Source organism: Molothrus aeneus, unplaced genomic scaffold (assembly GCF_037042795.1).
Source record: "Molothrus aeneus isolate 106 unplaced genomic scaffold, BPBGC_Maene_1.0 scaffold_98, whole genome shotgun sequence".
Classification (NCBI taxonomy): domain Eukaryota; kingdom Metazoa; phylum Chordata; class Aves; order Passeriformes; family Icteridae; genus Molothrus; species Molothrus aeneus.
In genome coordinates, this window is record NW_027099250.1 from 122501 (window position 1) to 130563 (window position 8063).

The window sequence follows — 8063 nt, forward strand, 5'->3', positions numbered from 1 at the left end:
CGTTCAAAGTGTCGATGATCAATGTGTCCTGCAATTCACATTAATTCTCGCAGCTAGCTGCGTTCTTCATCCACCGCTAAGAGTTGTCTGGCTTTCAGGCACTGCTCACGCCAAGCGGCCCCTTTTTTTTTACTGTGGCGCCGAGGACGCGGGGGCGCGCGCCTGACTTCGACCGTACGAGCACTCAGAAACGAAAGGGGAAAAAAAACAACTGGAGCAACCCACGCTCTGAAGGCTGGCCGAGAGGCGGGGCAGCCCGCGCCCGCGACCGCCTCCCCCTGCGAGGGGAGACACCGACTTCACAAATGCCGTCCTTCGGAGGCAGCCCAGGCGCCCAGGCTCGGCCCGGCCTCCGCACGGAGGGCCAGGCGGCTCGCACCGGAATGTGGGAGGGCACAGCGGCCCGCCCGCTTCTCGCTTTCACAGGACGACACGCACAACACACACGGCATGTGGCCGGGGGCGCGCAGCCGTCGGGCCCCGCACATGCCGGATATCCCTTGGCCCCCAAAGCCGCAGGCCTCGCAGAGCACCGCCGCACCGCTGCGCGGCTGGCTTTTCTCTTCCCGCACTGCACGGCCTTCCCCCAGCTCGAGACGGCACGTGATGACGACCGGCCCCCGCCGGGGCGCCTCCCGCGGGACTGCTCCCCTACCGGACGGGCGAGCAAACAATGGACGCGCTCTACCGCCGGCCCTGGAGGTGGGCGCGACTGAGACCTGAGCTGGCGTCGCCGGCGCCCGAGGGCTGCCGGACGGCAGACTCCGCCACCGCCGGGGCTGCACTCCCGGGACTGCCACCGCCGCTTCGCACAACTGGGGCCCCTTACCTCGGGCACGCGCCCGGCTTAAGGCGGTACGGCGCTGAGACGGGGGGCAAGGCCCGCACTCCTCATTTGCACGTGGAGACCGGGCAGGGAGAAGTGCCCCCGCAGCCGCCCCGCGTGCCTTCCTGCGGCCCACACGCGGCTGGGAAGGGCGATGGAGGATGCGACGAGCGGGGCCCCGGATGGCACTGCCGCCGGCCGATGGCGGGTGCCTTCCGGCTGACCGTCCCCGCAGGGAGGGACACCCGTCGAGCGGCGCCGCGGCTGCTTGGCACGGGGTCACCTGCGCTCGCGGGCCTCCGCCACCAGAGGGCCTGCCGAGCGCTCGCCCCCACCAGCGGGCGGGCAGTCGAGCCAGAGGACGGCCGGCAGACAACAGTGCTGCCGGTGCGTGTTCGAGGAGAAAAGGCCATCGAGGGGAGGAGAGGCGCTGGACGTGGCGCCGTGCGCGCCAGAGACCGCGGCGGTGGGCCAAGGAGAGAGAGAGAAGGTGAGCCCCGGCGGCCGTGACCCCGCGGCTGAGGAAGGGTAGAGAGGGCGCGCTCTCTGCTGGCGTCGCCCATTACGGCGAGGCGAATAGGTCGGCCCCCGTGGGCCACAGGGGGGGGGGAAAGGGTGCCCCTCCCCGGCGCAGCACGGTTTACCCCCGCAGCGCACGGCGGGACAACGACGGCGACGGAGGAGCGCAGCCGGTGGCGACGGGACAACCACCGCAGGGGATCGGTGGGAGTAGCTGCTCTCCACCCCTCAGTGCCGCCCCACACGGCCACTGCCCGGCATGCCTGCCGCCACCGCCGCCGGTACCGCAACCACCACGGCGGGCCGCGCCGAGCCACCCGAGTCTTTAAACCGCCACCTGGCCCTGCCGGCCCCTTTCGACAAACCAGCCGCATTTGACGATGCCGAGGGAAAAAAACTGGGGGGACCGCCGAGGCACGGAGCGCTAGGTACCTGGCCCCAGGGCGAGGGAAACGACCTGCATGGCCCCACCGGGGTGCCTCCCCTGCTGCTGCCTTTGGGGGAGCGTGCACCAGTGGGGGCGCGCCCGACATCTGCCGCCACCACTGCCACGTCCTTCTCGGAGCCCGGGGTTTCCCTCAGTAGCCTGGCCCTGCGCGCCCAAGAGGACCGCTGTGGCTCGGTGCCCCCCCGCCACCCGGTTCCCTAGCCCTTTCCACCTCAGCTGCTGACAGGGGCCACGGCTGGACGGACGGCCGTCGCTCGACGGGCAAAGCAGCGAGGGAAGGGACGAGCGCCTCCGGGAAGGGGCCGTGCCGAGCACCCCTCCCTCCTGACACCCGTGCGGCTTTCTCACGCGCACGCCGAGGAGAGCTGAGCTCGGGAGAACTAGGGGCGCGCCAGGGCACCCGCACATGGCATGCCGGCGACTGGCGTTCAGCGGCGCTGGCTGTGGCGGCGAGAGGCTCGGGGGCCTGCAGCCACGCCCGCGCTCTCTGGCGGGGATGAACCGGCGGCAGACCGGCGCAAGGCCGGGGTAGGGGGGGGTGGTGGGGGGGGCGGGTGGGCAAGCTGGCGCGACAGCGGCCAGCGTGCCATGCTTCTAGACCCGGCCACGATGCGCGGTGTAGCGCGGGGAGAGCCCTGCCCACGCGCACGGTGGCCGGCGCACGTGGCGCGCTTCGCCGCGCCAAGCGGATTTACTTCCCTCTCCCCCATCTGACCCCCCGTGCCTGGAGGTGCTGCACGCCTCCTGTCTCTCTCTCTCTGGGGCTGCGGAGTGCAGCGAAGGGGAAGGGCGTGTGGCCCCCGGTGGCGACTGGCACAACGCGGCCGGGGCCAAGCCCCACCAGTAATGATCTTTCCGCAGGTTCACCCACAAAACCTTGTTACGACTTTTATTTCCTTTAGATAGTCAAGTTCGACTGTCTTCTCGACACTCCGGCAGGGCCGTGGCCGACTCCGCCGGAGCCAATCTGAGGACCTCACTAAACCATCCAATCTGTAGTAGCGACGGGAGGTGTGTACAAAGGGCAGGGACTTAATCAATGCGTGCTTATGACCTGCACTTACTGGGAATTCCTCGTTCACGAGGAAGAATTGCAATCCCCCATCCCCATCACCAATGGGGTTCAACGGGTTACCCACGCCTGCCGGCGGAGTGTAGGCACAAGCTGAACCAGTCAGTGTAGCGCGCGTGCGGCCCTGGACATCTAAGGGCATCACAGGCCTGTTATTGCTCAATCTCGGGTGGCTGAACGCCACTTGTCCCTCTAAGAAGTTGGACGCCGACCGCTCGGGGGTCGCGTAACTAGTTAGCATGCCAGAGTCTCGTTCCTTATCGGAATTAACCAGACAAATTGCTCCACCAACTAAGAACGGCCATCGGAATCGAGAAAGAGCTCTCAATCTGTCATTCCTGTCCGTGTCCGGGCCGGGTGAGGTTTCCCGTGTTGAGTCAAATTAAGCCGCAGGCTCCACTCCTGGTGGTGCCCTTCTGTCAATTCCTTTAAGTTTCAGCTTTGCAACCATACTTCCCCCGGAACTCAAAGACTTGGGTTTCCTGGGAGCTGCCCGGCGGGTCATGGGAATAACACCGCCAGATCGCCAGTCAGCATCGTTTATGGTCAGAACTACGATGGTATCTGATTGTCTTCGAACCTCCAACTTTCGTTCTTGATTAATGAAAACATTCTTGGCAAATGATTTCACTTTAGGCCGTCTTGCGCTGGTCCAAGAATTTCACCTCTAGCGGCACAATACGAATGCCCCCAGACGTCCCTCTTAATCATGGCCCCGTTTCCGAAAACCAACAAAATAGAACCGGAGTCCTATTCCATTATTCCTAGCTGCAGTATGCCGGCGGCCGGCCCGCTTTGAACACTCTAATTTTGCCAAAGTAAACGCTTTGGGCCTAGTGGGACACTCAGCTAAGAGCATCGAGGGGGCGCCGAGAGGCAGGGGCCAGGACAGGCGGTGGCTTGCCTCGCGGCGGACCGCCAGCTCGATCCCAAGATCCAATTACGAGCTTTTTAACTGCAGCAACTTTAAGATATGCTATTGGAGCTGGAATTACCGCGGCTGCTTGCACCAGACTTGCCCTCCAATGGATCCTCGCTCAAGGATTTAAAGTGCGCTCATTCCAATTACAGGGCCTCAAAAGAGTCCTGTATTGTTATTTTTTGTCACTGCCTCCCTGGGTCGGGAGTGGGTAATTTGCGCGCCTGCTGCCTTCCTTGGATGTGGTAGCCGTTTCTCAGGCTCCATCTCTGGAATCGAACCCTGATTCCCCGTCACCCGTGGTCACCATGGTAGGCACAGACAGTACCATCGAAAGTTGATAGGGCAGACATTCGAATGGGTCGTCGCCACCGTGGGGACGTGTGATCAGCTCGAGGTTATCTATAGTAACCACAGCTGCCAGGCGGGCCCGGGTTGATTTTGGTCTGATAAATGCACGCGTCCCCGGGGGTCGGTGCTCGTCGGCATGTATTAGCTCTAGAATTACCACAGCTATCCAAGGAGCAGGAGAGGAGCGACCAAAGGAACCATAACTGATTTAATGAGCCATTTGCAGTTTCACTGTCCCTCCCGTGTGTACTTAGACATGCATGGCTTAAGCTTTGAGACAAGCATATGCTACTGGCAGGATCAACCAGGTAGCCGCCGCCCATGGCAGCGCCGCGAAGCGTCGCGCAAGCGCCCGGACGGAGCGCCCAGACGTGCCTGGCCCGCCAGCAAACTCGCCTTGCGCCAAACCCTGACCGCCCCCAGCTCCTTTTGCCACTTTGCCCCGCGGGAGCAGCATCGCGGACGAAGACACAGCAGCGAGTGGCGGCATGGTGGTGACGGGCGCTGGCAGCAGGGACGGCAGCCAGCCTCATCGTGGCCCGGTGGCGCCTGGGGTGGGGAATGGTGCCACGAGAGAGGGATGCCCCTCGTCAACGGCGGACCCCAGCGGCCGGCCCTTCCCGCGACTCCAGGGGCAAGGAGCCGGGACCGCTGCGCAGCTTTTCGCCACTCGGATGGAGCGCGAGGCTTCGTCTCCCTCTCTCTCGCTTTTTTTCCCGGGGCCCATGCCCCAGTTCGACCCTTGGCCTCGCGCTCGAAATGACGGGTGCAGTGCGGAACAGGGCTCGGCCGGGGCTGACCCGCCCCCCCTACAAAGTTGAGAAAAACCCACCCACCGAAAGGTCGCCGGCGAGGTTGGGCCGAGCGGGGCCCCACTCACAGGGAGCGAACCCCATCTCAGCGCGCCCCCTCTCCGGGCCGCGCGGAAGGCACCGGACGTGCTAGAGGAGGCAGCGACCCGACGAGGCAAGCACAGCCCAGACTTCGAGGCCCCTTTTCAGCCGGGGTGGCTCGCTCTGCAGCAGGCAGCGGAACGGCAAAGGAGCGCACGGACCGGGCTCTGTTCCACCCACATTTGCGCCCCATCGCGTTCGGGCACTTTCGCCCTCTCTTTTCTTTCTTGCCTCTCTCCCTTCTCGCGGCTCAGCTCCAGCCGCACCGCCGCCCCACGCTGCTCGTGGCTGGCACCCACACGGGCGCTACCTGGACCGGAGCCGGCACTGGCACCTTTTGTGGTTTTTTAAGGACACCTTAAAGCTCGCGGGACCATGCGGCCGTCACATAGCTCAGGACGGTAAAGACGCCCTTCCCCAGGCCAGCGGGAGGCCGACACCTCGCCTGCGACGGGAAGCGAATTGGAAAGGAGACCGCCCTGTCTGAGCACCGGACGCCCCCCGCCGTGGCTTCCCCGTGGCTTCTCCCCCCAGAGAAGCCTCGGAAGGACAGCCGGCCCGCCGGGGGCCCTCTCCAACGACACCCGAAAAGCCACATCGATCAGCCGCAGCTCCGGGAAGGAGCTGCACGAACAGCGACCAGGGCCCCACGGCCACGGTCCTGGGACAACGGCGACGGCTGCCCAGCCCACCTGCGGATCGGATTGCTCGCAGCAGCAGAGGAGCACGGGGGGTGCCGCCACCCACCCACAGCCAACAACGGCTCCCCTTTCGGCTAGGCAACGGCGGGACTGGACTGGCCCCCGCCGGGCGGAGGGGGACTCAGCGGCGCCGCCCCCCCCCCCCCCCCTTCCGACCCAGGGAACCCGGCCGAGCGTGCGAAAAAAAGTGCCACCGACCTGGCGCCACGGGCTACCAGCTTTTGCCCGGCCTCGCGGCGGTTGGCTTTCCCTTCTGGAAAAAAAAGCCGGGGGATGGCACGATAAAAAAGGCACACGGAGGCGCGTTCCCAATGACCCATGCTAGCCACGGGGGCCACAGGGCCGGGGGCCCAGGGTGGGGGCCGAAGTACACACATCACTACCTCCCCACGATGGACCCACCAGCATCCCGCTCACGCCTTCATCACAACGCTTCTCGGTGCCGCGGCTTAGGGCCGCGAGAGAAAAATAAAAAGGCCCACGGAGGCCTGGTGGGCACCCCCCCAACTCCGCCCGCCTCAACAAAAAGCAACAGACCTGGCACAGCAAACCCGGCCCCGCCTGGCATAAGCAGCTCAGTCGATCTGGCCACGACCGAGGTAGGCGAGGCGCCACCGCCTCGCCCAGGACCAGTCTGGGGGGGCTCTCCGTCGGGTGCCGGACCCGTAAAAAAAAAAAAAACTGGGCCAAAAGATTCTGCCCGCCACAACGCGGGTCCCCGGCTTAAGGCCAAGGAAGGGCGACGGCTTCAACAACGCCGGCTGGGACCACCGCCGCTGCCAAGGCGGACCCACGGGCCCTAAACAACAGCAAATGATTCTGGAACAGAGGCATTGCTTGGAGAAAACTCTCCCCTGCTTTCTCTGGGCAATCCTTAACCAGTGTGTTACATGGCTCTTGCTGCCAATTTCTTGCTCAACAGTGTGATAGATGAATCTGATTCATGCTAACAATTGTAACTATATTTTAAATATTTTAGAAAATATTTGTTAAAAAGTAAGAGAGGAAAAGGATATGGAATTAGTGTCACAAAACAGACTTTTTCAGATGTTCATGAGAAAACAGGATGCAGGATGTAGTTTGAGATAAGTAACATCCCAAAAGGCAATAGGCCTCAGGATAATTAAAGAATCGGCCTTGAAATGGACAAAATTGGGATGATTCCAGGTATCTATGAAATAATAAGGCTTATTTTTGGAATATAATGCTGGCTTCTTGTGGTGATTTGACAGGAAATGTGTTTTTTGGGATGCTGTGTTTTGGGCCAATGGATATTCAGGCTTTAATATTGGCATTTAACCTGGCCATTGGGACATTGGACACGCCTCTGAGAACACGGGGTTAAAAGCAGAGCTCTCCCCTGGGAGGGTCCTTTTGGGTTTCCGGCGGGAAAGAGTTCGGGTCTCTCCCCCGGCCCAGCTGCTGGCTGGGCAGGGGGAGGGGAAAAGCCATGTGGCCGGGAGAGGTAGGCCTGACCCCGGGGGTGGAAGGGTGGAAGAGAGAGAGAGAGAGGGAAACACCAGGAGCCATCGGGCAGCCACCCCTGAGAGACACAGAGAGAGAGAGAGAGAGAGAGCTGCTACCTGAGACTGTAACCTTGAAACTTGATAAACATGGGCCTGTGCTGGCAGCAGGGCTGGGACGGAGAAGAAGGGGGGGGTGCACCGGCCGCTTGTAGGAGCTTTTAACTCCTTCTCGGAGAATGAGAACTTTACAGATCATTGACCTCTCCTAGAAGACAGAGTGGAAGATGAGGAAGGAATGTGCAAGTGTGAGAGAGGTCTGGGCGAGTGAGAGATAGTAGAAGATTAGAGAAGAATCCTAGTGGGAAGAGATGATGGAGTGGCTTTTGCTGGACTCTTTTTGTACAGCCATGGACAGAACCATGTTCCTTGTGACACAGAGACTGCATTCTAGGGGGAGGCAATGGCCACAGAACCAAGAGGGTTCAGTGTTGGTGCCCCTTGGCCCCAGGGGGTGGAAAAATATGGGAGGGACAGGTGTCCCAAAGGAGAGATTGTGGGGACAGGTGTCCCAAAGGAGAGACTGTGCCTTTTTTGGATCAGGATAAAGCATCCTTAAAAAAGACAACCCTAGAAGCAGCTCTGGTCCATATTCAGTGGTGAGAGCACTGGACATGAAAGGAAGAGGTCACGACGGCAGATGTACTCCGGGGGGTGCCACGAGTGACACGGAAACACACGAGGCTTCAGCTGTGTTTCCAGGGGAAGCCCATGGTACAAGAAGGACTCCTCTCCTCTTAATGAACTGAGGACTGATTGTCTGAAGGGTGGTGCTGGACCAAGAGTTGGTGATTTGGGGAATAGATGTATT

General features: G+C 61.9%; 1 pseudogene; it reads right to left on the reverse strand.

The window, feature by feature from the left end:
• The window catches only part of LOC136571200 (5.8S ribosomal RNA), a 133-nt pseudogene extending 48 nt beyond the window's left edge, over nt 1-85 (reverse strand).
• Between the last annotated feature and the right edge of the window lie 7978 nt (nt 86-8063).